The 27766-nt window shown below is 42.0% G+C and overlaps 1 protein-coding gene across 1 annotated transcript in view; it reads right to left on the bottom strand.

Annotated features, from left to right (window-relative positions):
• The window catches only part of NCOA6 (nuclear receptor coactivator 6), a 120021-nt gene that overhangs the window by 76405 nt on the left and 15850 nt on the right, over positions 1-27766 (bottom strand). Inside the window, exon 2 of the mRNA XM_025398598.1 lies at positions 4179-4292. The gene's annotated coding sequence lies outside the window, so the exon portion shown is untranslated. The remainder of the gene's footprint in view (positions 1-4178; positions 4293-27766) is intronic.

The raw sequence follows: 27766 nt of genomic DNA, 5'->3' as shown, positions 1-27766 counted from the left end.
GGTTTCACAGTGTTGCCCAGGCTGGTCTCAAACTCCTGACCTCAGGTCATCCACCCGCCTCGGCCTCCCAAAGTGTTGGGATTATAGGCGTGAGCTGTCGCGCCTGGCCTATACCTACTTTTAAGCGTGTAGAATAACAGGTGGTTTATGCAGAAATTGCTAGCAAAAGTATGGTAACTTGGGTCATTGCTATGGAGAGGGTTGGTAAGTCCTGGGTGTTGTCATGGCAATGGTAAACTGAAATGGCACACCGGTGGACATGTCTTATGGAAAGTTGCTCCTGCCCCACCGTGTTTTAGCTAGTCCTCAATTTGGTCTGGTGTTCAAGCCCTGCCTCTGGAGTCGATTCCCACCTCCTACCTCATATTTAGGCTTAACTGAATGACAGCTAGTTTTTAAAGTTGAAGATTAAATAAAGAGCCTGTAATCCCAGCACTTTGGGAGGCCGAGGCAGGTGGATCACCTGAGGTCAGGAGTTCGAGACCAGCCTGACCAACATGGAGAAACCCCGTCTCTACAAAAATACAAAATTAGCTGGGTGTGGTGGCGCATGCCTGTAATCCCAGCTACTGGGAGGCTGAGGCAGGAGAATCACTTGAACCTGGGAGGCGGATGTTGCGGTGAACCGAGATAGCGCCATTGCACTCCAGCCTGGGCAACAAGAGTGAACCTCTGTCTCAAAAATAAATAAACAAATAAATAAATAAATCTCTTTAGCAGGTTGATATTTTGCCCTGGTGTGCCAATGAATTGCTTGATTATGTGTCAAGTTCAAAGCATCTGAAAACTTCAAATTACAGCTTACAAAAAAGTATATACCATAGGTTACGTGGGGGCCTGATATTAGGAAATCAACAATTCATCTAAGTGCTGTATGAAGCAGCATCTAGAAAGCTTTATTCAACAAACTTTGAGGGAACTATGGTAGTAGTAATGAGAAAAGTTAAGTGAATAGCAGTGATCCAATGCAATTTCTTCAAGTTTCAATCTATTGAAGTCAACCAATGACAACAATGGTATCTTTCTTACTCATCTAACAAATAATTTATCTTTAGAAAAATATAAGGATAAAAGCGTTATTGTAAAGCCCTACAGCGAGGAAATCCAACAGTTTTTCTGACTATTGAGGCATCAAATGCCTGACATTGCATTTACAGGTAGGTATCTTGATATTGTGTCATAGGTTTATCAGCAGTTCCGCAAATTCCTACTCCAACTTTGCATAAAGGCTTACTATGGCTAGGTGTGGTGGCTCACACCTGTAATTCCAGCACTTTGGGAAGCCAAGGTGGGCAGACAGCTCAAGCTCAGGCTTTTGAGACCAGCCTGGGGAACATGGTGAAACCCCATCTTTACAGAAAGTACAAATATTAGCTGGGCCTGGTGGTGTGTGCCTATAGTCCCAGCACCTCATGAGGCTAAGGTTGCAGTGAGCTGAAATTGTGCTACTGCACTACTGTTGCTCTGAGCAACAGAGTGAGACTCTGTCTCAAAAAAATTAAAAATGATTATAAACACTCAGTAAATGTCAAAGTGTTACAGTCACACACAGCATAACAATAAAATAATATTCTTTATGGCAATTATTCCTGCCTTAAATGGAAGAATATTCACTGAAAAAAAAAATGTAAAAACAAAATTTAAGAAAGGCTGGCACGGTGGCTCACACCTGTAATCCCAGTACTTTGGGAGGCCAAGGCGGGTGGATCACTTGAGGTCAGGAGTTCGAGACCAGCCTGGCCAACGTGGCAAACCCCGTTTCTACTAAAAAAAAAAAAAAAAAAGAATAACTCTAAATTACACATATGTTCACAGCAACATTATTCACAATAGCCAAAAACTCAAATGTCCATCAACAGGTGAATGGATAAACAAAGTGTGGTAGATACATATAGACAGAATATTATTTAGATATAATAAGGAATGAAGTGCTGATACATGCTACAATGTAGATAAACCTCAAAAACCACATGCTAAGTAACAGCAGTCAGACATAAAAGGTCATATATTGCACAATTCTATTTATTTATTTTATTATTATTTATTTATTTATTTATTTATTTGAGAGGGAGTTTCGCTTTGTCGCCCAGGCTGGAGTGCAGTGGCATGACCTCGGCTCACTGCAAGCTCCACCTCCCAGGTTCACGCCATTCTCCTGCCTTAACCTCCCAAGTAGCTGGGACCACAGGTGCCCACCACCACGCCCGGCTAATTTTTTGCATTTTTAGTAAAGACGGGGTTTCACCGTGTTAGCCAGGATGGTCTCGATCTCCTGACCTTGTGATCTGCCCACCTCGGCCTCCCAAAGTGCTGGAACCACAGGCGTAAGCCACGGCAGCCGGCCTATTATTATTATTTTTGAGATGGAGTCTGGCTCTGTTACCCAGGCAGGAGTGCAGTGGCGTGATCTTGGCTCACTGCAACCTCTGCCTCCCAGGTTCAAGTGATTCTCCTGCCTCAGCCTCCCAAGTAGCTGGGATTACAGGCACACACCACCATGCCCGGCTAATTTTGTTTATTTTTAGGAGAGATGAGGTTCACCATATTGGCCAGGCTAGTCTCAAACTCCTGACTCAAGTGATCCACCTGCCTTGGCCTCCCAGAGTGTTGGGATATCAGGCGTGAGCCACCGCACGCGGCCTAATTTGTATGAAATATCTAGAATAGGTAAATTCATAGAGACAGAAGGATTAGTGGTTGTGAGTGGAAGCGGGATGGGGAATGGGACATCTTAATGGTTATGAAGTTTCATTTTGGAGTGACGGACATGTTTTGGAACTAGATAGAAGTGGTGGTTGTACACAATGAATCTACTAAATGCCACTGAATTGTTCACTTTAAAATGGCTAATTTATGTTATGTGCATTTCAACCTGATGCATCTTTAACAACTCAGAACTCAGCCCACTCCACAGAGAAAGTAGCACATTTAATTTCTTCTCAAAACATGCTTTTAGAAAAATATTTTCCCTAGGTAATTTTTCTTGTATCTTTTTACTGCTTTAAAACGTCAATTGTGCACCCGGCATGAGTATTCTCTAAGTAGGGAGTGGCAGTCTTTGTTAGTCAGATAAAGATTTACACAGAAGAGTAGCTGCTTGTGGCAACAGCTCTACAGTGCTTGCTTCCTTCCCTCTTTGCTCCTAATAGCACTCCTTCTTTCCTCCTAGGATCTGGGAGTGAAGGACTGGTTGTACATACCTCAATGCACTGCTCACCCTGGCAGAAATGATGGGCTTCTGCTCCTGGCACAAAGTTCTTAAGTCTCAGAAAGAAAGAAAGAAAAAAAAACTTTCTAGATATAAAAACTACCTCTTAGCAACTTGCAAATGCCAGTGTCTTTAAGGAAAACCAGCAATAAACTCTTAAATTACAATTAACGTAAACAACGACTGCTTGCCAGAGTCGTCACTTCAACAAACTGAAATAAAAATCTAAGGATGTTAGGGCACCAAGGCACATATCCAAGTCCCTGTCATAATACTGTACATGAAGGAAATTCTCAAAAGAAGAAGGAGAGAGGGCAGGGAGATGATGCAAAAAATGTTTTAATATTAACAACTTCTCATGTGGGCTTATGAAGCACTTCTGAAGAGTCCCCTGTGCCAATTTAAACCTATTATGACATACCTCCAAGCAGGGGACTGCCAGGATCTGTTATTGGAGTGCTACACAAAAGCTAGGAGGGAGGGAAATAGAAATTTCAAGATAAAACCAATCTAATTTTTGCTGGGCTTTAGCTCACCTCAGATCTAAATACAGTATCAAACTATGAGTTATGCTGAGTTTGCAACTTTCAACATATATTTATTTCTATTTTTAATCAAAGGTATTTATTTGAAGTATAATACCCTATTATAGTTTTAATCAACATAAATTCTAAAAATAAGTATTGTTTACTGGTCTTTCATTGTCTTCTACAGTGAAACCTAAGATTATCATTTATAAAAAAGATGAGAAACTACATAGTTTGTAGTAAAAACCTCATTTAAAAACAGAAGAATGGCATTTGTATTTTACTAAATATCTCCAAGATTAATAAATGCATTCTAGACAGTTTTTCCAAAAAGAAAGACAGTATTAGAAAAAAACAAAATAAGCATTAAGTTGGCTTTATATAAGCCATTAAGTTGGCTTAATATATATACTAAATTGGCTCTCATATAAGGTTTCACTCACCAAAATCTGTTTCTTAATTTTTATCATTTATCCAGGTCATCTTCTAAGTCCAAAGAAGCCGGCATTTTTAGGGCTTGGATTTCAAGGTAGCAGCCCAGTAGCCAAATCAAAATTCTAAAAACAAACAACAACAAAAAAAAAAAAAGAGAGAGAGAGAGAAAATAAAGCCACAGTATTATACAGAAATTACAGACATAACCTATCTTTTCAACAAAAGTCAATGTAAATATCACAAGTTATCAAGTCAACATTGTCATTTTTAGAGAATGTTAAAATAGGGTTTTCATTAAGTCTACAAAGATTATCTTTTTGGAGATTTTTTTTTTTTTTTTTTTTGAGACAGGGTCTCGTTCTGTCACCCAGGCTGGAGTGCAGTAACAGATGATAGCTCACTGCAGCTCAACCTTCTGGGCTCAAGCAACTCTCCCACCTCAGGCTCCCAAGTAGCTGGGACCACAGGCATATGCCACCACATCTGGGTAATTTTTTTTTTTTTTTTTTGGGTAGAGACAGGGTTTCACCATGTTGCCCAGGCTGGTCTTGAACTTCTGGGCTCAAGCGATCCACCTGCCTCAGCCTCCCAAAGTGCTGAGATTACAAGCAAGAGCCACTGCCCGCAGCCTTTTTTGAGATTTTAGGCCACTCATCAGCAAGCATTCAAAGACTGTAGAAGCAAAATTCACAGACTTACAGCAGCTTCACTTAGGAATCACAAAACTGTGACTTTAAGCCTTAGAGCCCTCTCTATACCTTCATTCCTAATTCTGTCAAATTAAGATGAATTAACATGTCACACTATTTGTATATGCTTACAGCCCAAAACAAAATATTTTGTACATATATGAAATATAAGACCTGCTTTTCTAACAGGATTTCAAATTTAGCTTTTTAAACTTCACAAAGTTTTAGGTATAAGTTTTTTTCCGATTTTATCCATAATATCTATACATTATATTTTTCATTAAATTTTCAGTTTAAGTCTTGAAATATTCTTTACTGTAGATATAAAACTTATACATGGAACTGGCGTGGTGGTGCATGCTGGTGGTCCCAGCTATTCAGGCGACTAAAGCAGGAGGACCACTTGAGGTCAAGAGCTTGAGGTTACAGTGAGCTATGATCATGCCACTGCAATCCAGTCTGGGCAAGAGAGCTAGATCCTGTCTCTAAAAAATAATAATAAAGCCATAAGAGAAAAGATTGATAAGTTCAAATGCAAAAAAAATCAATTCTGCAAAGCAAAAAACATTGTAAATCAAAAAAAAACAACAAACTAAGAAAAAAATACTTGCAATCTTATCAGTGATAAAAGAACAAATCTCCCTATATAGAATGATATAGAAAAAAATATACGCATAGGTATGTGTACATGTATGTACTTATACAGACATATAAAATAAAAAGATCAATTTGGACAAACGTATAAAAATGGACAAAGAATATGATCAGAAAATTCACAGAAAAAGAAATACAAATGAACATTCAACATATGACAAAATGTTTACCCTCACACAAAAGCAGCAAAAAACAATTTTTCACTCATCAGATTAGCGAAATTCCAAAAATTTGATAATGCACTGTTCCAGCAAGGTTATGGTGAAACAGGCCTCTTATTCTTTGCTGGTATTAGAGAAAAGTGGTACAACACCGGCAATTAGGTAATGTCTTTCAAAATCACAATTACAAGCTGGGTGTGCTGGCACACACCTGTAAACCTGCGTACTTGAGGGGCTAAGACAGGAGAACTGCCTGAGGCCAGGAGTTCAAGGCTGTGGTGAGCTATAATAGCATCTGTAAATAGCCACTGCACTCCAGTCTGGGCAACACAACGAAACTTCATCTCTTAAAAAAAAATTACTATTACATAAACCGTTAACCTAGCAATTCCACTTCTGGATAGCAATCCTACAGATACACTTATCACCATACAAGATGACATATGTATAGTGTTATTCACTACAGCATTGCTTGTAATAGCAAAAGTTAGGAAATTACCCAGATGTCCATCAATAGGGACTGATTTAAATTACAGAACATCCATGCAAATGAAATGCAAAAAACAAAAAACAAAAAACAAAAAAACACACAGCAAGAAGGAGAATGCTGTCTGTGTACTGACACAAAAAGATCTCCAAGGTATATTTTTGAAAGAAAAAAACAGAGTAAACTGTTGAGTACATTGCGCTACCTTTTTGGGGGAAAGGGGAGAAAAAATATTTTACATATGCTAGTGTTAAAATACTCTAGAAAGAAATATGAGACCAATAAAAATGGTTATCTTACAAGGTGAATTTAAAAAACGATGTTATACCAGAGGGAAGGAAGCACTCATACTAATGAGGAGTGTGTTACAAGAACACAGGAGCCAGTTTTAAGGTTTTCCACTGGGCAAATTTGAGTCAATTTGAGTATCAAAAGAGAATGGGAAATTACTAAAATTGATTATATCATGAATAAGTAAGAATCCATGAATCCCCAGCAATAACTCAGAGAGTGAAAAAACAAAAAAACACCTCTTCAGCCGGGCGCGGTGGCAAACGCCTGTAATCCCAGCACTTCGGGAGGCCAAGGCGGGCGGATCACGAGGTCAGGAGATCAAGATCACGGTGAAACCCCGTCTCTACTAAAAATACAAAAAATTAGCTGGGCGTGGTGGCGGGCGCTTGTAGTCCCAGCTACTCGGGAGGCTGAGATAGGAGAAGGGCGTGAACCTGGGAGGGGGAGCTTGCAGTGAGCCGAGATCATGCCACTGCACTTCAGCCTGGGCGACAGAGTGAGACTCCATCTCAGAAAAACAAACAAACAAACCAAAAAAAAAAAAAAAAAACAAAAACACCTCTTCCCATCATTGGAGGTACCTATGACGTTAATGACTTATTCTGAAGACTGACAATTAAAGAGAAAGAATTAAGCAATTTACAGCCTTTTTAGAAGGGTTCATCCTCAGTAGAGCAGCAAAGCTCTCTTTTACAGAAGACTACCAGTCAATAAATGTAGAAGGAAAGAAAGAATTTCAAAATCACCATTGTGCAACCCCAAATGAAATAAATGATTCAGGCAAGGATGATCACAGGTTGCTAAAAATCATTTTTGCATAATCGAAAATTGTTGGAAAACAGAAGGTTACCACAGTGCCAAAGGATCATTCCAGAGATTACTTCCTAATTGCAAAGGGGAAAAACTGAGTACCATTATAACGGGAAGATGTGACAGTCGCCAGCTTAACCTAGTGATCAAACTCAGCAACAATCAGAATGAGACTCTTCATTTATGCCTCCTGATGTGATGTAACTTTAAGTACACAGCCTAAGTTATGATGTATTATTACCAAAAGTGCCTAACCTGGGTCTAAACAAGTCTTCAAACGTAATTTCTCCTTCATAGGAAATTCAAGAGATAGAGCAACAAGAAAAATCAGAAGAAAACATAATCTGACAGAACTAGAATATGGAACTTGCTACAATAAAACTGGTCTGGTCTCTTCAAAAAGCCAAAACCCTGGGGGAAATAATAGGGGAAGGATAGAGTTATAGATTAAAAGAGACTGAGAGTCATAACAACCAAATGCAATGCAGAAATGTTACTCAGATCTGGTTTGAAGAAAAGAGTCATAAAATAATTTTTCAGGCAGCTGGGGGAAACTGAATGTGAACTGAGTAGAAGATATTAGGGCATTATTTTTAATTTTCTTGGGTGTGGTAATGTTATTTGTAATTAGGTAGAGAATATTCTTTATTATTAGAAGATGCATAAAGCACAGGGATAAAGTGTCATTATGTCTGCAGCTTGTTTTCAAATTATTCAACAAAGGTAGATATTGGCCCCAAATATGGCAAAATGTTAACACTTGTTTAAACTACATGGTGTACACTGTATTATTGTTTCAACTTTTGTATATGTTTGTTTTTGTTTTTTTTTTTTTTTTTGAGACAGAGTCTTGCTCTGTCACCTAGGCTAGAGTGTCATGGTATGATCACAGCTCACTGCAGCTTCAAACTCCTGGGCTCAAGTAACCTCCCACTTCAGCCCCAGAGTAGCTGGGACTACAGGTGCACACCATCATGCCCAGCTAATCTGTTGATTATTTGTAGAGATAGGGTCTCCCTATGTTGCCAAGGCTTATCTCAAACTCCTAGGCTCAAGCAATCCTCCTGCCTCGGCCTCCCAAAGTGCTGGGATTATAGGTGTGAGCCACCGCACCCAACCTGAAATTTTTCATATTAAAAAAGTTGGAACCAGGTATAGCAGCTCATGCTTGTAGTTCCATCACTTTGGCGGTGCTGAGGGCAGACTGCTTGAGCTCAGGAATTCGAGATCAGCCTGGGCAACATGGTGAAATCTGCCTCTACAAAAAAATACAAAAAATTAGTAGGTGTGGTACCGTGTGCCTGTAGTCCCAGCTACTCAGAAGGCTGAGGTGGGAGAATCACTTGAGCCCAGGAGGCAGAGGTTACAGAGAGTCATGATCGTGCCACTGCACTCCAGCCTGAGCCTATGAGTTCGAGACCAGCCCAGGCAACATAGTGAGATATTGTTTCAACTAAAAAAAAAAAAAAAGAATAAAAAATCGACTGGGTTTTGTAGTCCCAGCTACTCAGGAGACTGAATTGGGAGGATCACTTGAGCTGAGGAGACTGAGGCTGCAGTGTGCCATCATCAGCATTCCAGCTAGCTGAAATTCCACTGCTTTCCAGCCTGGGCAACAGAGCGAGACTCCCGTCTCAAAAAAAAAAAAAAAAAGTTGGAAGCAAAAGAGCATAGAGAAGGTCCAGGGAGCTGAGGGTGAGATCAAGACTTCTGACTGTGTATCTTTTCAAATAATGTTTTTCTTTTTGAATCATGTGAATATATTACCTATTGAAAACAAAAGTTAGTGATCAATAAAACCTCTTAAACCCTTAGTATCAATATTTCTGCTCTTACCTCATCTCAGATATGCAACGACAAAAATATCTCCTGCTTTTTATCTCCTTTTTTGAAGGGGGCTCCTCTGGCCATATTTCCCCATGAGCCATTTGACTCATGATAAGAACCTAGACCACATCATTACCAGGTGCCAAGCCACCGCCACCATCCCCAACTCTGTATTCCCTTAGGCCAGTCTCTCCTACTTATCCCTATCTAATCCCATCCCACCCCCTTACCTCCAGGTAATAAACCTCCTTATTCACACAGTTTCTTTCCTCTTATCCCACTGTTCGCTCCTTCAACAATGTCCTATCACGTCAGTGTTGTGGCTCCTCTTGCTCACCTATTCTTCAGCCACACGAAGTCCACCTGCCTCTCCCCCATCCCCACTGGCTCACAAACTTGAAGTTTTAGAGCTAGAAAGGAATTTACAGACTATTAGTCTTATTTTCCCCCACTCTTTCAGATAAGGAAAATGGAAACACAGATTATCTTTTTATTTATTTCTCTCTTTTTCATAGAGACAGGGTTTTGCCATGTTGGCCAGGCTGGTCTTGGACTCCTGACCTCAAGTTATCTGCCCACCCCGCCTCCCAAAGTGCTGGGATTACAGGCATAAGCAGCAGCACCCAGCCTGAAATAAAGTGTGTGGTTTTGTAACTTGACTAAAGTTACAAAGATTGTAGCAGGATCAGGACTAGATCCTGATCTTCCAACCTCAAGTTCAGTGCTTCTTGCACCATATACCAAACTTGCTTCTCAAAAGGGTGATTTTACCCCACTGTATATACACAGCACACTATTGGTAGAAATATGAGAATGAAGGAGATTCGGCCTATCAAGCCAATACCCCCCAATTAGAACTTCCCTAGCTACTCTGAAATAACTAAAGTCAGAATACCCAAGATCAAATGGGTATGTGCTTTGAAAGAACTTCACTGGCTCTCAACCTTGGCTCTACATTGTAATCATTTGGGAAACTTAAGAAAAATAATGCCAGGATCCAACCAGGTCTGCACTATAGCCTGAGCTTTGGGTATTTAAACAGGCAATTCTAATACGCAACCTAAGTTTATTTTATTATTATTTTTTCAACTTTTACTTTAGGTTCAGGGGATACATGTGCAGGTTTGTTAAATTGGTAAATTGAGTATCACTGGGGTTTGGTGTACGAATGATCCTATCACCCAGGTACCCAACAGTTTTCCAATCCTTACCTCTCTCCCTCCCTCCCCCTAATAGTCCCCAGTGTCTATTGTTCTCATCTTTACGTCCTTGTGTACTCAATGTTTAGCTCCTACTTATAACTGAGAAAATGTAGTATTTGGTTTTCTGTTCCTGAATTAACTTGCTTAGGATGATGGCCTCTAGCTACATCCCTATTGCTGCAAAAGGCATAATTTCTTCTTTTTTTATGGCCTCTAGCTGCATCCCTATTGCTGCAAAAGGTATAATTTCATTCTTTTTTTACGGCTGCATGGTAATCCATGGTGTATATGTACCACATTTTCTTTACCCAGCCCACCGATGGGCATGGAGGTTGATTCCACATCTTTGCTATTGTGAAGAGTACAGCCAAAGTTTAGAACTACACTTCCAACATTATTTATTTTTCCTTTAAATGAGGTAACTGAGTAGGTGGGCAATGTAGCTAAAGAATTTGCCCCAAGGAAGGAGAAGGAGGAGCAAGATGGCCAAATAGAAGCATCCACTGATCATCCTTCCCACAGGAACAACAAATTGACCAACTATCCACACAAAAGGCACCTTGAAAACAACCAAAAGTCAGGTAAGTGATCCCAGGACCTGGTTTTAACTCCCTATCACTGAAAGAGGCATTGCAGAGGGTAGGAAAAACTTGAATTGCCAATACCACCCTTCCCCTATCCCCCGGCAGTGGCTGTGTGGCATGGAGAGAGAATTTGTGCACTTGAAGCAGGGAGAGCACAGTTATTGTGGAATTTTGCATTGGAACTCAGTGCTACTCTGTCACAGCAGAAAGTAACTCTGGGCAAAACTCAGCCGCTACCCACGTACCCACGGAGGGAGCATTTTAGACCAGACCTAGCCAGAGGGGAATCATTCATTTCAGTGGCTAGAACCTGAGTTCCAGCAACCCTTGCTGCCGTGGGCTAAAGTGCTCTGGGGTCCTAAATAAACCTGAAAGGTAGTCTCAGCCACAAGGACTGCAAATCCTGGGCAAGTCCTGATGCTGTGCTGGGCTCAGAGCCAGTAGATTTCGGGGACACATAATCTAGTGAGACATCAGCCAGGATGGCCAAGGGAGAGCTCGTGCCACCCCTTCCCAAAACCCAGGCAGCACAGCTCACAGCTCTGGGAAAGACCCCTTCTCTCTGCTTGAGGAGAGGAGAGGGAAGAGTAAAGAGGACTTTGTCTTGCAACTTGGATACCAGCTCAGCCACAGTAGGAGAGGGCAGCGTCCTGAAGTCCCCACTCTAGACCCTGGCTCCTGGATGACATTTCTAGACATACTCTGGGCCAGAAAGGAACTCACTGCCTTGAAAGGAAGGACTCAGCCCTGGCAGCATTCATCACCCGCTGACTAAAGACCCATGAGGCCCCAAATAATCAGCACTGGTAGCCAGGTGGTACTTGCCGTGGGGCCATGGATGAGACTGAGACATGCTGTCTGCAGGTATGACCCAGCACATTCCCAGCTGTGGTGGCTACAGGGAGAGACTCCTTCTGCTTGAGAAAAGAAAGCAGAGTAAAGGGGCCGGGTATGATGGCTCATGCCTATAATCCCAGCACTTTGGGAGGCCGAGGTGGGTGGATAACCTGAGGTCAGGAGTTCGAGACCAGCCTGGCCAACATGGTGAAACCCTGTCTCTACTAAAAATGCAAAAATTAGCTGGACGTGGTGGTGTATGCCTGTAGTCCCAGCTACTCAGGAGGCCGAGACAGAAGAATTGCTTGAACCTGAACCTGGGAGGCAGCAGCTGCAGTGAGCCAAGATCACACCATTGTACTCCAGCCTGGGAAAGAGAGTTTCCAGCTTAGGTACCGCAGACACTAAGCTACAAGACAAAGTTCCCTTTACTATTTGGGTTATGTAGAGCACTAAGCAGGTTCTTGGGGTCCCCAACTCTAGGACTTGGTTCTTGGATGGCATTTTCATTCTTTTTTATTCTTTTTTCTTTTGTATCCTCTGACTGTATTTTCAAAGAGGCTCTGGGTCTGTCCTGGGCCAGACAAGAGCCCATTGTCCTGAAGGGAGAGTCCTAGGCCTGGCAGCATTCATCACAACCTAAATCAAGAGCCCTCGGGCCTTGAGTGAACACTGGCAGTAGCCAGGTGGTACCTGCCGCAGGTCTGGGGTGGTGGTGGCCACAGGGAGAGATGCCTCTGTTTGGAGAGATGCCTCTGTTTGCAGAAAGAGGACAAAAAAAAATGGGAAGGACTTTGTCTTGTTACTTGGGTGCTAGCTCAGCTGCAGCAGAACAAAGCACTAGATAGATTCCTAAGGTTTCCGACTCCAGGCCCTGGCTTCCAAACATCTCTGGACCCACCCAGGGACGGAGAGAACTTGCCACCCTGAAGGGAAGGATACAGCATGGCTGGCTTTGCCACTTGCCAACTGTAAAGCCCTAGGGCCTTGAGTGAATAACACAGGTGGTGGTTACTGCAGGCCTTGGGCGAGAGACCCAATGCTGTGCTGACTTTAGGTCTGACCCAGTGTAGTCCCAATGGTGGGGTGGCCACAGGGGTGCTTGTGTAACCTCTCCCCTAGCTCCAGGTAGCTCAGCAGAGACAGACAAATTCCAATTGTTTAGGAGAGAGTAAGAGAAGAGAACAAGAGTCTCTGCCTGAGTAATCCAGAGAATCATTCTGGATTTTACCTAAGACCACCGAGGTGGTACCTCTATGAGTCTGCAAGAGCTACAGTTTTACAACACTTGGGGTGCCATCTAATGTACATACAAATGCAGTGACGAGAGACTGAGATCACAACACTCAAGTCCCTTCAGACACTTGGGAAGCCTTTGCAAGAAAGATGGGTAAAAACAAGCCCAGACTGTAAACACTATAATAAATACCTAACTCTCCAATGCCTAGACACCAACAAACATCCACAAACATCAAGGTAATCCAAGAAAACATAACCTCACCAAATGAACTAAATATGGTACCAGAGACTAATTCCAGAGAGACAGAGATATGTGACCTTTCAGACAGATAATTCAAAATAGCTGTTTAGAGGAAACTCAATGAAATTCAAGAGAGCACACAGAAGGAATTCAGAATCCTGTCAAATAAATTTAACAAAGGGACGGAAATAATTAAAAATAACCAAGCAGAAATTCTGGAGTTGAAAATGCAACTGACATACTAAAGAATGTATCAATCTCTTACCAGCAGAACTGATCAAGAAGAAGAAAAAAATGGTGAGCTTGAAGACAGCCTCTTTGAAAATACAAAGTCAGAGGAGACAAAAGAATGAAGCAAATCTACAAGATCTATTAATACAAAATAACCTCAAAAGGGCAAATCTAAGAGTTATTGGCCTTAAAGATGAGGTAGAGAGAGAGAGGGGGCAGAAAGTTTATTCAAATGAATAATAACAGAGAATTTCCCAAACCTAGAGAAAGATATCAATATTCAAGTACAAGGAAGTTATAGAATGCAAGCCAGTTTAACCCAAAGAGTACTACTTCAAGACATTTAATAATCAAACTCCCAAAGGTCAATGATAAAGAAAGGATCCTAAAAGCAGCAAGACAATAGAAACAAATAACAATTTTAAAAAATACAATGGAGCTCCAATACATCTGGCAGCGGACTTTTTAGTGGAAACCCTACAGGCCAGGAGAGAGTGGTATGACGTATTTCAAATGCAAAAGGAAAAAAAACATTTACTCTAGAATAGTATATCCAGCAAAAATATCCTACAAACATGAAGGAGAAATAAAGACTTTCCCAAACAAAAGCTGAGGGATTTCATCAACATCAGACCTGTCCTACAAGAAATGCTAAACGGAATTCTTCAATCTGAAAGCAAAAGATGTTAATGAGAAATAAAAATCATCTGAAGGTACAAAACTCACTGGTAATAGTAAGTACACAGAGAAACAGAATATAATAACACTGTAATTGTAGTGTATCAACTACTCATATCTCAAGATATGAAAAGATAAACAAAATTGACAACCTTTAACCAAACTAACAAAAAGAGAAGACCCAAATAAATAAAATCAGAGATGAAAAAGGAGACATTACAACTGATACTTCAGAAATTCAAAAGATTGTTAGAGGCTACTATAAGCAACTATATGCCAATAAATTGGAAAACCTAGAAAAAACCTACCAACATTAACCATGAAAAAATCCAAAACCTGAACAGACCAGTAACAAGTAACAAGATCAGGTGAAACCCTGTCTCTACTAAAAATACAAAACTTAGCCAGGCATGGTGGCACACGCCTGCAGTCCCATCTACTCGGGAGGCTGAGGCAGGAGAATCACTTGAACCCAGGAGGCGGAGGTTGCAGTGAGCCGGTATTACACCGATGCACTCCAGCCTCGGCGACAGAGTGAGACTCCATCTCAAAAACAAAACAAAACAAAACAAAAAACAAGATCAAAACCGTAAGGAAAAGCTATAATAAAAAAGAAGCCCAGGCCGGGCGCGGTGGCTCAAGCCTGTAATCCCAGCACTTTGGGAGGCCGAGACGGGCGGATCACGAGGTCAGGAGATCGAGACTAGCCTGGCTAACACGGTGAAACCCCGTCTCTATTAAAAACATACAAAAAACTAGCCGGGCGAGGTGGCGGGCGCCTGTAGTCCCAGCTACTGGGGAGGCTGAGGCAGGAGAATGGCGTAGACCTGGGAGGCGGAGCTTGCAGTGAGCTGAGATCCGGCCACTGCACTCCAGCCTGGGCGACAGAGCGAGACTCCGTCTCAAAAAAAAAAAAAAAAAAGAAGCCTGGGATCCAATGGCTTCACTGCTGAATTCTACCAAACATTTAAGGAAGAACTAATACCAATCCTACTCAACCTATTCCAAAAAATAATGAAGAGAATAGTTCCAAACTCATTCTACAAGGCCAATATTACCCTGATACCAAAAAGAAACATCAAAAAAAGATGATAAACACCGATGCAAAAATACTCAACAAAATACTGCAAATCAAATTCAACAACACATTAACAAATCATTCATAGGCTGGGTGCGGTGGCTCACGCCTATAATCCCAGCACTTTGGGAGGCCGAGGCAGGCAGATCACTTGAGTTCAGGAGTTCAAGACCAGCCTGGCCAACACGGAGAAACCTCATCTCTACTAAAAACACAAAATTAGCCTGGGCACAGTAGCTCACGCCTGTAATCTCAGCATTTTGGGAGGCCAAGGCGGGCGGATCATGAGGTCAGGAGATCGAGACCATCCTGGCCAACATGGCGAAAGCCTGTCTCTACTAAAAATACAAAAATTAGCTGGGCGTGGTGGTGCATGCCTGTAATCCCAGCTACTCGGCAGGCTAAGGCAGAAGAATCGCTTGAACCAGGGAGTTGGAGGTTGCAGTGAGCCGGGATCGCACCACTGTACTCCAGCCTGGCAACACAGCAAGGCTCCATCTCAAAAAAAAAAAAAAATTGGTGAAAATATAAAAATGAAGTAATACTATGATCATATATTGGTTACCTACTAAAATATATCAGTTCACGAACTGTGAAAGAACTAAGCAAAATACAGGTTTAATTATATAATTATATTATTTTAAAATTTTTGCAGGTCGAAATGCACATGAATTGAAAGGCAAAATGCAAGTTGAGAATTATATATTTTTGTTTGTTTCAGTTTGTTGAGTCAGGGTCTCACCCTGCTGCCCAGGCTAAAGGACAGTGGCACAATTTCCAGCTCAATGCAGCCTTGACCCACCAGGCCCAAGTGATCCTCCCACTTCAGCCTCCTGAGTAGCTGGGCCCAAGTGATCCTCCCACCTCAGCCTCCCAAGTAGCTGGGCCTACAGGCACACACCACCATGCTCGGCTAATTTTCGTATTTTTTGTAGAGACGGGGTTTTATCATGTTGCCCAGACTGGTTTCCAACTCCTGGGCTCAAGTGATCCACTCACCTCAGCCTCCAAAAAGTGCTGGGATTATAAGCGTGAGCCACCATGCCCAGCGATTTATAAAATCAGAAATAAACATAATCAATGATCAAAAAGCTTGCTACACTTCATAAGTAATCAAAGAAAAACAGGCCAGGCATGATGGCTCACACCTGTAATCCCAGCACTTTAGAAGGCCGAGGCAAATGCACCACTTGAGGTCAGGAGTTCAAGACCAGCCTGGGTAATACGGTGAAACCTCATCTCTACTAAAAATACAAAAATTAACGGGGTGTGGTGGCCCGCACCCATAATCCCAGCTGCTCAGGAGACTGAGGCAGGAGAATCACATGAACCCAGAGGCAGAGGTTGCAGTGAGCCACTATTGTGACACTGTACTCCAGCCTGAGTGACAGAGCAAGACTTGGTCTTAAAAAAAAAAAAAAAAAAAAGGCCGGGCGCGGTGGCTCAAGCCTGTAATCCCAGCACTTTGGGAGGCCGAGATGGGCGGATCACGAGGTCAGGAGATCGAGACCATCCTGGCTAACACGGTGAAACCCCGTCTCTACTAAAAAATACAAAAAAACTAGCCGGGCGAGGTGGCGAGCGCCTGTAGTCCCAGCTGCTCGGGAGGCTGAGGCAGGAGAATGGCATGAACCCGGGAGGCGGAGCTTGCAGTGAGCTGAGATCCGGCCACTGCACTCCAGCCTGGGCGACAGAGCAAGACTCCGTCTCAAAAAAAAAAAAAAAACCAGAAAAAAAGAGAAAGTGAAATGTGTCTTTTTTCATCAAATTAGAAGATTTTAAAAATAAAATAATTGTGGCAATGGTACAATGAAATAGATTAGCATTTACATTTTGCTTAAACATAAGCAAACAGAATCACCCTTAACATCTTAACCATAAGCTTAACAATCTAGGAATTTAACCCAATGAAATAACTGAAAATGTGGTCAAAGATTTATATTCAAAGAAGTTCATCACTGACGGGGGCAGTGGCTCACACTCGTAATCCCAGCACTTTAGAAGGTTGAGGCAGGAGGATCACTTGAGGTCAGAAGTTCGAGAGACCAGCCTGGCCAACACTGTGAAACCCCGTCTCTACCAAAAATACAAAAAATGAGCTGGGTGTGGTGGTGCACACCTGTAATCCCAGCTACTAGGAGGCTGAGGCAGGAGAACTGCCTGAACCCGGGAGGCGGAAGCTGCAAGGAACCGAGATGGCGCCACTGCACTCCAGCCTGGGTGACAGAGAGAAACTCTGTTTAAAAAAAAAAAAACCTGAAGAAGTTCATCACAGCTTGGACAACACAGTGAGATTCCATCTCTACGAAAGTAAAATTTAGGCTGAATGTGGTTGCTCACGCCTATAATCCCAGCACTTTGGGAGGCTGAGGCAAGCAGATCACCTGAGGTTGGGACTTGGAGACCAGCCTGACCAATATGGTGAAACCCCATCACTACTAAAAATACAAAAATTAGCCGGGCATGGTGGCAGGTCCCTGTAGTCCCAGCTATTCAGGAGGCTAAGGCAGAAGAACCATTTGAACCCGAGAGGTGGAGGTTGCAGTGAGCCAAGATCGTGCCACTACACTCCAGCCTGGGCAACATAGGGAGATCATGTCATAAATAAATAAATAAGCAAGCTAGGTGTGGTGGCACACCTGTGGTCTCAGCTACTCAACAGGCTGAGGTGGGAGGATCGCTTGGACCTGGGAGAGGTTGAGGCTGCAGTGAGCCATGACTGCACCACTGTACTCCAGCGTGGATAACAGAGTGAGATCCTGTCTCAAAAAAAAAAAAAAAAAAAAAGTTCATCAAAATATTCTGTTGATGGTTCAACAACAGAGGTGGTTAAACAATTTAAATATACTCAAATATTGCTTCCCATTGAGACTATTGTTTTTGAGAATACTTAACATCATGAGAAATATTTACATTTTAAATATAAAATATATAAAACATGTTATTTCAGCTTTCTTTTTCAAAAAAATTATTTTAATCACACATAATTGTACATATATGTGGGGTACAGTATAATATTTTGATACATGTATACAATGTGTAATAATCAAATCAGAGTAATTAGCACATCCATCACCTCATTTATTATTTGTGTTGGAACATTCAACATCTTCTCTTCCAGTTATTAGAAAATATACAATAAATTCTTTTTATTTATAGTCATCCTATAGTGCTAGAGAACACTAGAACTTATTAGCCCTATCCAGCTATAATTTTGTACCCATTAACCAGTCTCTCCTTTTTACCCTTCCCCCACTCTTCCCAGACTCTAGTAACCACTGTTATACTCTCTACTTCTTATAACCTTTTTTTTTTTTTTTTTGAGACAGTCTCATTCCGTCACCCAGGATAGAGCGCAGTGGTACAATCTCAGTTTACTGCAACCTCTGCCTCCTGGTTTCAAGCGATTCTTGTGCCTCAGTCTCCCTAGTAGCTGGATTTTCAGGCGCGCACTACCACGCCCAGCTAATTTTCTTGCGTATTTTTAGTAGAGATGGGGTTTCGCCACGTTGCCCAGGCTGACCTCGAATTCCTGGGCTCAAGCGATCCACCCACCTTGGCCTCTCAAAGTGCTAGGATTACAGGCGTGAGCCACCACACCTGGCCTATTCTACTCTCTACTTCTATTGCGATCAACTTTTTTAGCTTCCACATATAAGAACATATGGCATTTACCTTTCTGTGCCTGGCTTATTTCACTTAACATAATGTCCTCCAGGCTGATGCCTGTTGCTACAAATAACAAGATTTCATTCTTTTATGGCTGAATAGTATTCCACTGTGTATATATACCACATTTTCTTTATCTAGCCATGTACTGATGGACACAGGTTGATTCTCTATCTTGGCTGTTGTGAACAGTGCTGCAATAAACATGAGAATGCAGATGTCTCTTCGACATACTGATTTCCTTTCCTTTGAATATATACCTATTAGCAGGATTGCTGGATCATATGGTAGTTCTCTTCTTAGCTTTTTTTTTGAGACAGAGTCTTGCTCTGTTGCCCAGGCCCCAGGCTAGAGCACAGTGGCGTGATCTCGGCTCACTGCAACCTCCACTTCCCAGGTTCAAGAGGTTCTCCTGCCTCAGCCTCCCGAGTAGCTGGGATTACAGGCGCTCGCCACTGTGCCCAGCAAAATTTTGTATTTTTAGTAGAGATGGGGTTTCATCATCTTGGCCAGGCTAGTCTCAAACTCCCGACCTTGTGATCCACTTGCCTTGGCCTCCCAAAGTGCTGGGATTACAGGTGTGAGCCACTGTGCCCGGTCCAGTGACTTTTTAGCTTTTTGAGGAACTGCCATAACTATTTTCCACAATGGCTGTACTAATTTACATTCCCATCAACAGTATATAGTAGTTCCCTTTTCTCCATCTTTTTGGTAATAGCCACTATTTTAAGTGGGGTGAAATAGTATGTCATTATGGTTTTGATTTACATTTCTAGATGATGAGTGACGTTAAGCAGATTTTCATATACTGGTTGACAATTTTACATTTTCTTTGGAGAAATGTCTATTCAGATCAAGTACCCAATTTTAAAATCAGACTGTTTTTCTGCTGTTGAAATATTTCAGTTCCTTGTTTATTCCAGATATTAATCCCTTGTCAAATGAATAGTCTGCAAATATTTTCTCCCTTTCTGCAGGTTATCTCCACTGTTTCCTTTGCTGTGCAGAAGCTTTCTTAATTGGATATAATCCTATTTGTCAACTTTTGTTTTTGTTGCCTGTGCTTTTAAGGTCTTATCTATAAAATCTTTCCGCAGACCAATGTCCTGAAGTGTTTCCTCTATGTTTTCTTTTAGTGGTTTCATAGTTTCAGGTCTTACATTTAAGTCTTTAGCTCATTTTGAGTTGATTTTTGTATATGGTGAGAGAGAGGGGTCTAGTTTCATTCTCCATGTGGCTATCCAGTTTTCTCCGCACATTCATTGAAGAGACTGTCTTTTTATCAATGTGTGTTTTGGGTGTCTCCGTTGAAAATCCCTTGGCTGTAAATGTGTGGATTTATTTCTCGGTTCTCTATGGTGTTTCATTGCTCTATGTGTCTGTTTTTATGCCAGTGCCACGCTGTTTTTGGTTACAATAGTTTTGTATACTTTCAAGTCAAGAAGTGTACTGCCTCCAGCTTTGCTCTTTTTGCTCAGGATTGCTTTGACTACTCAAGGTCTTTTGTGGTGCCTGCCATACAAATTACAGGATTGTTTTTTCTAAAGAAGTCTGTGGTAGACAGACTTGTAAAATGGCCACCAATTACTCCAGCCTCCTGGTGTTCATGCTTTTGTATAATCTCTTCTGTCTGAGTATGGACTGTCCTAATGATTTGCTTCTAACTAACAGACTATGGCAAATGTGATAGATGCCACTCCATGATTATAAAAAAATTGTGACTTCCATCTTCCTAGGAGACTTGCTATTCCCTTCTCAGCTCTGTGATGTTGAAGAAGCTACATGGAAAGGAATTCAGAGCAGCCTTCAGCCATCAGCCAGTGAGAAATCAAGCCCCTCAATTCAACATCCCTTCAGGAAGAGAATTCTGTCACCAACCAAGTTAGTTTGGAAACAGATTCTTCCTCAGCCAAGCGCTAAGATGAGACACCAGCCCTGGCTGACACCTTGACTACCTCCTGTGAGAGACCCTGAAACAGAAGACATCTAAGCTATGCCGATTCCTGATCCATGGACACTCATGCCATAATAAAAATATATGTTGTTTTAAACTGCTAAATTTGTGGTAATCTGTTACACAACAATAAATAACTAATGTACCCTACATGGAAATCCTGCTGAATAAACTGCCTGGCAATTTCCTTTTTTATTTTTTTATTTTTTGAGACAGAGTCTCGCTCTGTTGCCCAGGTTGGAGTGCAGTGGTGCGATCTCAGCTCACAGCAAGCTCCGCCTCCTGGTTCATACCATTCTCCTGCCTCAGCACCACCACCCCCGACCCCCCAGTAGCTGGGACTACAGGTGTCTGACACCACGCCTGGCTAATTTTTTGTATTTTTAATAGAGACAGGGTTTCACCGTGTTACCCAGGATTATCTCAATCTCCTGACCTCATGATCCTCCCTCCTTGGCCTCCCAAAGTGCTGAGATTACAGGCGTGAGCCACTGTGCCCTGCCTTTTTTTTTAGTTTTTATTTTTTTGTAGAAACGGTGTCTTGCTGGCGGGGCCTGGTGGCTCACGTCTGTAATCCCAGCACTTTGGGAGGCCGAGGAGGGTAGAGCACATGAAGTCAGGAGTTCGAGATCATCTTGGCCAACATGGTGAAACCCTGTCTCCACTAAAAATACAAAAATTAGCCGGGTGTGGTGTCAGGCGCCTGTAGTCCCAGCTACTCTGGAGGCTGAGGCATGAGAATCACTTGAACCCAGGAGGCGGAGGTTGTAGTGAGCCAAGATGGCACCACTGCACTCCAGCCTGGCAACAGAGCCAGACTCTGTATCGAGGAAAAAAAAAAAAACAACCAAGAAATAGTGCCTTGCTATTCTTGCTATGTTGCCCAGGCTGGTCTCTGACTCCTGGCCTCAAACGATCCTCCTGCCCTACCTTCCCTGGAACTCTGCCCAGCCAGGATTCTTAAATCAAATTTAAGGATTTAAGGATTCTTAAATCAAATCACAGTGCTGGAACTGTGCCCAGCCAGGATTCTTAAATCAAAATATTTTTCCCTTTATTTATAAATATTTATCCAAATATTTATGGGGGGAAAAAAGTCACAGATCACATAGTGGCCAGTTCTGCTTTAGCTAGCAGTGGTTCCCAAAGTTGTCTGCACTTTTTTTTTTTTTTTTTTTTTGACTAAGAGTTTCACTCTTGTTGCTCAGGCGAGAGTGCAATGGTACGATCTTGGCTCACTGCTACCTCTGCCTCCCGGGTTCAAGCGATTCTCTTGCCTCAGCCTCCCGAGTAGCTGGGAGTAAAGGCATGTACCACCATGCCTGGCTAATTTTGTATTTTTAGTAGAGACGGGGTTTCTCCATGTTGGTCAGGCTGGTCTTGAACTCCTGACCTCAGGCCTGCCTTGGCCTCCCAAAGTGCTGGGATTACAGGCGTGAGCCATGGCGTCCAGCCTTGTCTGCACTTTAGATCATCTTCGGATCTTTTAAAAATTCCAAAGTCCAGGCCATACTCTCAGGGCAATTAAATCACAATCTGCTGGGGAAGGGAAAGAGACAAAGGCATCAGTTGTCCAAGCTCCACAGGTGATTTCAATGTGAAGACAGGTTTGGGAAATCACTGAGCTAGAGTTTTATCTGTGTGATCAAGAAAAAGTTAATTCAAGATGACAGAGAGAGAGGCAGCTGAATGAAAACAACTATATACACCTGCCCTTCTCTGAGATTGTAAGGTAGCCTTGATTTCCCCCTGCAATGTTATGAATTCTGAAAACATCAGAGAGAAGGCCAAATAAATGCTTATTTTCCTTTTTGGATTTATCCATGCCTCCATTCGCCTCCAGAATTATGGACAACGGAGAAATTCACCTTTTCATCTTTTCTTGGTACTTTTCATGGAACCAATAAAGAATTCTGCCATATTACGTGTATTCAACAAAACTAATAAGACTGACTCAAACGCTTTTTTATTAAGCAGATCTTATGTAATTTAGTCAGTTTTGATTCAACCCACACACCAAATGCAGCTTGCCAAAGTAAAATACCCTATGGACATTAGGATCAAAATGCTTCCTTTTTAAAAAGTAAAGTCTATTTGTAATCCAATCCTTTAAGTTAAAATTAGGCCTTTTAAAATTGAATTTCACGTATCCTACAGAATCAACAGACCTGCTTAAGAACCCTCTGACCACTCCCAGAAAAGTTAGTCAGTAGGACCCCTTTCCATTCCTCCCAGGACCTAGACAAAAAGGAAAAAGGGCAAGAGGAAGAAGAGAAACATCAGAAGAAAAGACTAAATATAAACCCAATAAACCTATTCAAAATAAATTTTTGTGATTGACCAAATTCCTTCTCTCTACCACTGTTTCTGCTAATTTTACTCTAGAAAAAGTTGTAAAAGGCCAGGTGCTATGGGTCATGCCTGTAATCCCAGCACTTTGGGAAGCCGAAGTGGGTGGATCACCTGAGGTAAGGAGTTCGAGACCAGCCTGACCAACATGGTGAAACCCCATCTCTACTAAAAATAAAAAAATTAGCCAGGCATGGTGGCGCACTCCTGTAGTCACAGCTACTCCGGAGGCTGAGGCAGGAGAATCGCTTGAACCTGGGAGGCAGAGGTTGCAGTGAGCTGAGATTGCACCACTGCACTCCAGCCTGGGTGACAGAGCGAGACTGTCTCAAAAAAAAAAAAGAGTTGTAAAAGACAGATGACCTATTTACAATCTCTAGTCCAGTGGCTTCTATTAAGGAAAGCTTATAATCATCAAAGAGGCTCAATATACTTTTGAAATACCACGGTAGTGGTTACACAAGTGTGTTAATTTTATAATTCATTAACCTTATAATTTGTATGCTTTTCTTTGTATGTTACACATCAATTAACACATTTTTACAATAGATACATTTGTCCTGGGCAGAATCTCTGAAAGATTCTAAGTAAGCAGGTATCAGAAAGAGTCAAGGTTACATGACTTGCCCTAGGTCACAGATGCAGTTAGCTACAAATGAAGTCCTTCATATCCCTTTCCTACTCTTTCTGTTATAAATTGTAAATATGTTGATATTATTATACTTTTTAATTAAACATTTAGTTTCCTACTTAGACTCTGAAAAAAAAATTATTACAAGTGAGAACTGCAAAAAAGTAAATAGAAAACACATGTCCTGGCTTTATAACTGTGCACTGTTGAAGCTGTTGTACCATCCATATGAGGAAATTAAATAAAGCCTAATGCCCATGCAACCATTTCTTTTTTTTTTTTTTTTTTTTGAGACGGAGTCTCACTGTGTCTCCCAGGCTGGAGTGCAGTGGCGCGATCTCGGCTCACTGCAAGCTCCGCCCCCCGGGTTCACGCCATTCTCCCGCCTCAGCCTCCCAAGTAGCTGGGACTACAGGCGCCCGCTACCGCGCCCGGCTAGTTTTTTGTATTTTTAGTAGAGACGGGGTTTCACCATGTTAGCCAGGATAGTCTCGATCTCCTGACCTTGTGATCCACCCGCCTCGGCCTCCCAAAGTGCTGGGATTACAGGCTTGAGCCACCGCGCCCGGCCCCATGCAACCATTTCTTAACCTCGATATCCTTTTTTAAATGCTTTCAATGTAGACACATGTCAAACTATTAGTACCAACTATTAGTAAAATGAACTGTGTACCTGTTCAGATAGACTAGCATTATTTTTGATATCAAAATATAGGGTAATAGAATCGAAAGAGGGCTAGGCTGAGCATGGCAGAGTGCTGTCCCATAAAGTTGTTTTATGATTTAGGGCAGGACATAATCTCTCTGGGTCTAAGAGTGTTAAAATGAGAGGATGGGGCCGGGCGCGGTGGCTCACGCCTGTAATTCCAGCACTTTGGGAGGCCGAGGCGGGTGGATCACGAGGTCAGGAGATCGAGACCATCCTGGCTAACACAGTGAAACCCCGTCTCTACTGAAAAAAAAACAAAAAAAAAATTAGCCGGGCGTGGTGATGGGCGCCTGTAGTCCCAGCTACTCAGGAGGCTGAGGCAGGAGAACGGTGTGAGCCCGGGAGGCAGAGCTTGCAGTGAGCCGAGATCGCAGCACTGCACTCCAGCCTGGGCAACAGAGCGAGACTCCGTCTCAAAAAAAAAAAAAATGAGAGGATAGAACACCAGAGCCAGGACTAAAAAGAATCTCAGGTTTCTTCCAGATTTAAGAAAAATCAAGGACTATTTAAAAACAACAACAACGGCCGGGCGCGGTGGCTCAAGCCTGTAATCCCAGCACTTTGGGAGGCCGAGGCGGGTGGATCACAAGGTCAGGAGATCGAGACTATCCTGGCTAACATGGTGAAATCCCGTCTCTACTAAAAATACAAAAAATTAGCCGGGCACGGTGGCGGGCGCCTGTAGTCCCAGCTACTTGGGAGGCTGAGGCAGGAGAATGGCGTGAACCCGGGAGGCGGAGCTTGCAGTGAGCCGAGATCACGCCACTGCACTCCAGCCTGGGAGACACAGTGAGGCTCCGTCTCAAAAAAAAAAAAAACAACAACAACAACAACAACAAATATATATATATACACACACACACACTCTTTAAAAATGCATTTTACAAATGATTATCTCTATTCAAATATGTTCAAAGTAGCTTTGTAAAATAAAAATACTAGAATTCCTCTGGCACCTGCTTCATAAATACAAGCATATTCTTCAGCTTGTATCAAACGCAAACCTCTGATTTGTTGTCTAGGTGCAACAACCTCTCCCTCTCAGTTGGCTAATAATAACATTGTTGATTCTTTATCATCATGAGACTCCTCCATGCATTTTAAAAACTTTATATTATGAAACAATTTCAGATTTACAGACATGAGTTATTTTTATGGCAAATATGGATCTCTCAATATGTAACAGAAGTCTCTCTTAATTTCTAATCTACTGTAATTTGAAAACTTTCGATGGACGCATTTATCTAACTACCCTTTACCAACGACCTACTAGCACTCTGCTAGGCACTTTGCTGTTCCTGAAGTTAATTGAAACAACATTATTTCATGAATGCCTCAATCCGAATATTACACTTATAGTACTTAAAAAATTAAGTTGGCCTTGTAACCACATAACCTTAAATGTTTCAGGATATAACTTATAAGACATTGTTAAAGTGTCTAAACAAACAGTTAAATGCCCACTGTTAAAGACGATTTGCCTAGGCATAACTATTAAGATCCAATTTCATCCTTCCTATACCCTTTCTTTTTTTTTTTTTTTCTTTTTTTTTTTTTTTTTGAGACGGAGTCTCGCTCTGTCACCCAGGCTGGAGTGCAGTGGCCGGATCTCAGCTCACTGCAAGCTCCGCCTCCCGGGTTCACGCCATTCTCCTGCCTCAGCCTCCCGAGTAGCTGGGACTACAGGCGCCCGCCGCCACGCCCGGCTAAGTTTTTGTATTTTTAGTAGAGACGGGGTTTCACCGTGTTAGCCAGGATGGTCTCGATCTCCTGACCTCGTGATCCGCCCGTCTCGGCCTCCCAAAGTGCTGGGATTACAGGCTTGAGCCACCGCGCCCGGCCAACCCTTTCATGAGATACTTACAAAATTGTTTCATGCTGGCCAGGCGTGGTGGCTCACACCTGTAATCCCAGCACTTTGGGAGGCCGAGGCAGGAGGATCACAAGGTCAAGAGATCGAGACCAGCCTGGCCAACATGGTGAAACCCCGTCTCTACTAAAAATACAAAAAAAAAAAATTAGCTGGGCATGGTGGCATGTGCCTGTAGTCCCAGCTACTTGGGAGGCTGAGGCAGGAGAATCTCTTGAACCCAGGAGGCAGAGGTTACAATAAGCCGAGATCGCGCCACTGCACTCCAGCATGGCAACAGAGGGAGACTCCATCTTAAAAAACAAAACAAAAAAAACAAAAAGAAAAAACAAAAAAAACGCAATTATTTCATGCTTCCTAGCTTCCTATTCTCAGATCTGGGGCTCCCAAGGGAAAATCTGTACAGCCCTCCAGCCAAATCAGAGAAACTTAGTGCTCTGAAGGGATCAACAAAATGCCTGTCAAGGCGACCGGCATTTCAATACAACAACCCTGGTTTGCTCTTGGTAGGGATAATAGACTATTTAAGGGATTAGGGAATATTAACATTAATTTTTAAACTTCAATCCTAACTTCTTAGTACAAGAAACAAAAGATAAATTAGTAAAACATGAAACTTGAGATTTCCAAAACCACTCATTCCAACACATATAATAAACATATTATAAACTGTAAGTCAGAAGCTCAATGAGATTTTTCCCATCTTGTTACATACCACAGTAGGCACATAAAATAAAATATAGAGAAAACTACTTTATATACCATGTTCTAATTATGAACACCACCACACTCTCAATCATAATAAAGCTATAGTCAAAAAACAACACAGGTTAGGAGCATCAATCTTCTAATCCATGATCTAAATATACAAATGACAGTGAGAAACTGACCAAATTCTACAACATCCACAAAACAATTTTTAATATTCCCTAAAAATAACTGGAGAACCTGAGCAGAGTTAAGAACCAGAGCTTAGCAATAATCTGGTCCAATACCTTCAAGGAACAAACAGAAAAATCAAGGCTCAAGTGAACAATTTGTCCAAAGTCTCTTAGAAGTAGGAAAGTCATTTCATATGTTATATAATGAATGTTGTCTTGCCATAAGACACTGATGAAAGACAACTTAAAGAAGTCTTTCTGCTTCTGTTAAGTTTCTCTATGACAAGAATTAAATCATGCCATCTAGGTTCTAGTCAGGGAAGTCCTTAGGCCATCATTCTCAGAATTAACCAGTGTTTCTTCTCCCTTATCTTAATATGTTCATAATGACAACGCTGTCAGGATTTTTGTTTTGCTTTGCTTTATGCTCTTGTAATTGTTGCTTTTTTTTTTTTTTTTTGAGACAGAGTCTTGCTCTGTCACCCAGGCTAGAGTGTAGTGGCGCGATCTCAGCTCACTGC

Source organism: Theropithecus gelada, chromosome 10 (assembly GCF_003255815.1).
Source record: "Theropithecus gelada isolate Dixy chromosome 10, Tgel_1.0, whole genome shotgun sequence".
Taxonomy (NCBI): Eukaryota; Metazoa; Chordata; class Mammalia; order Primates; family Cercopithecidae; genus Theropithecus; species Theropithecus gelada.
This window is presented reverse-complemented; position numbering and strand designations above follow the sequence as displayed.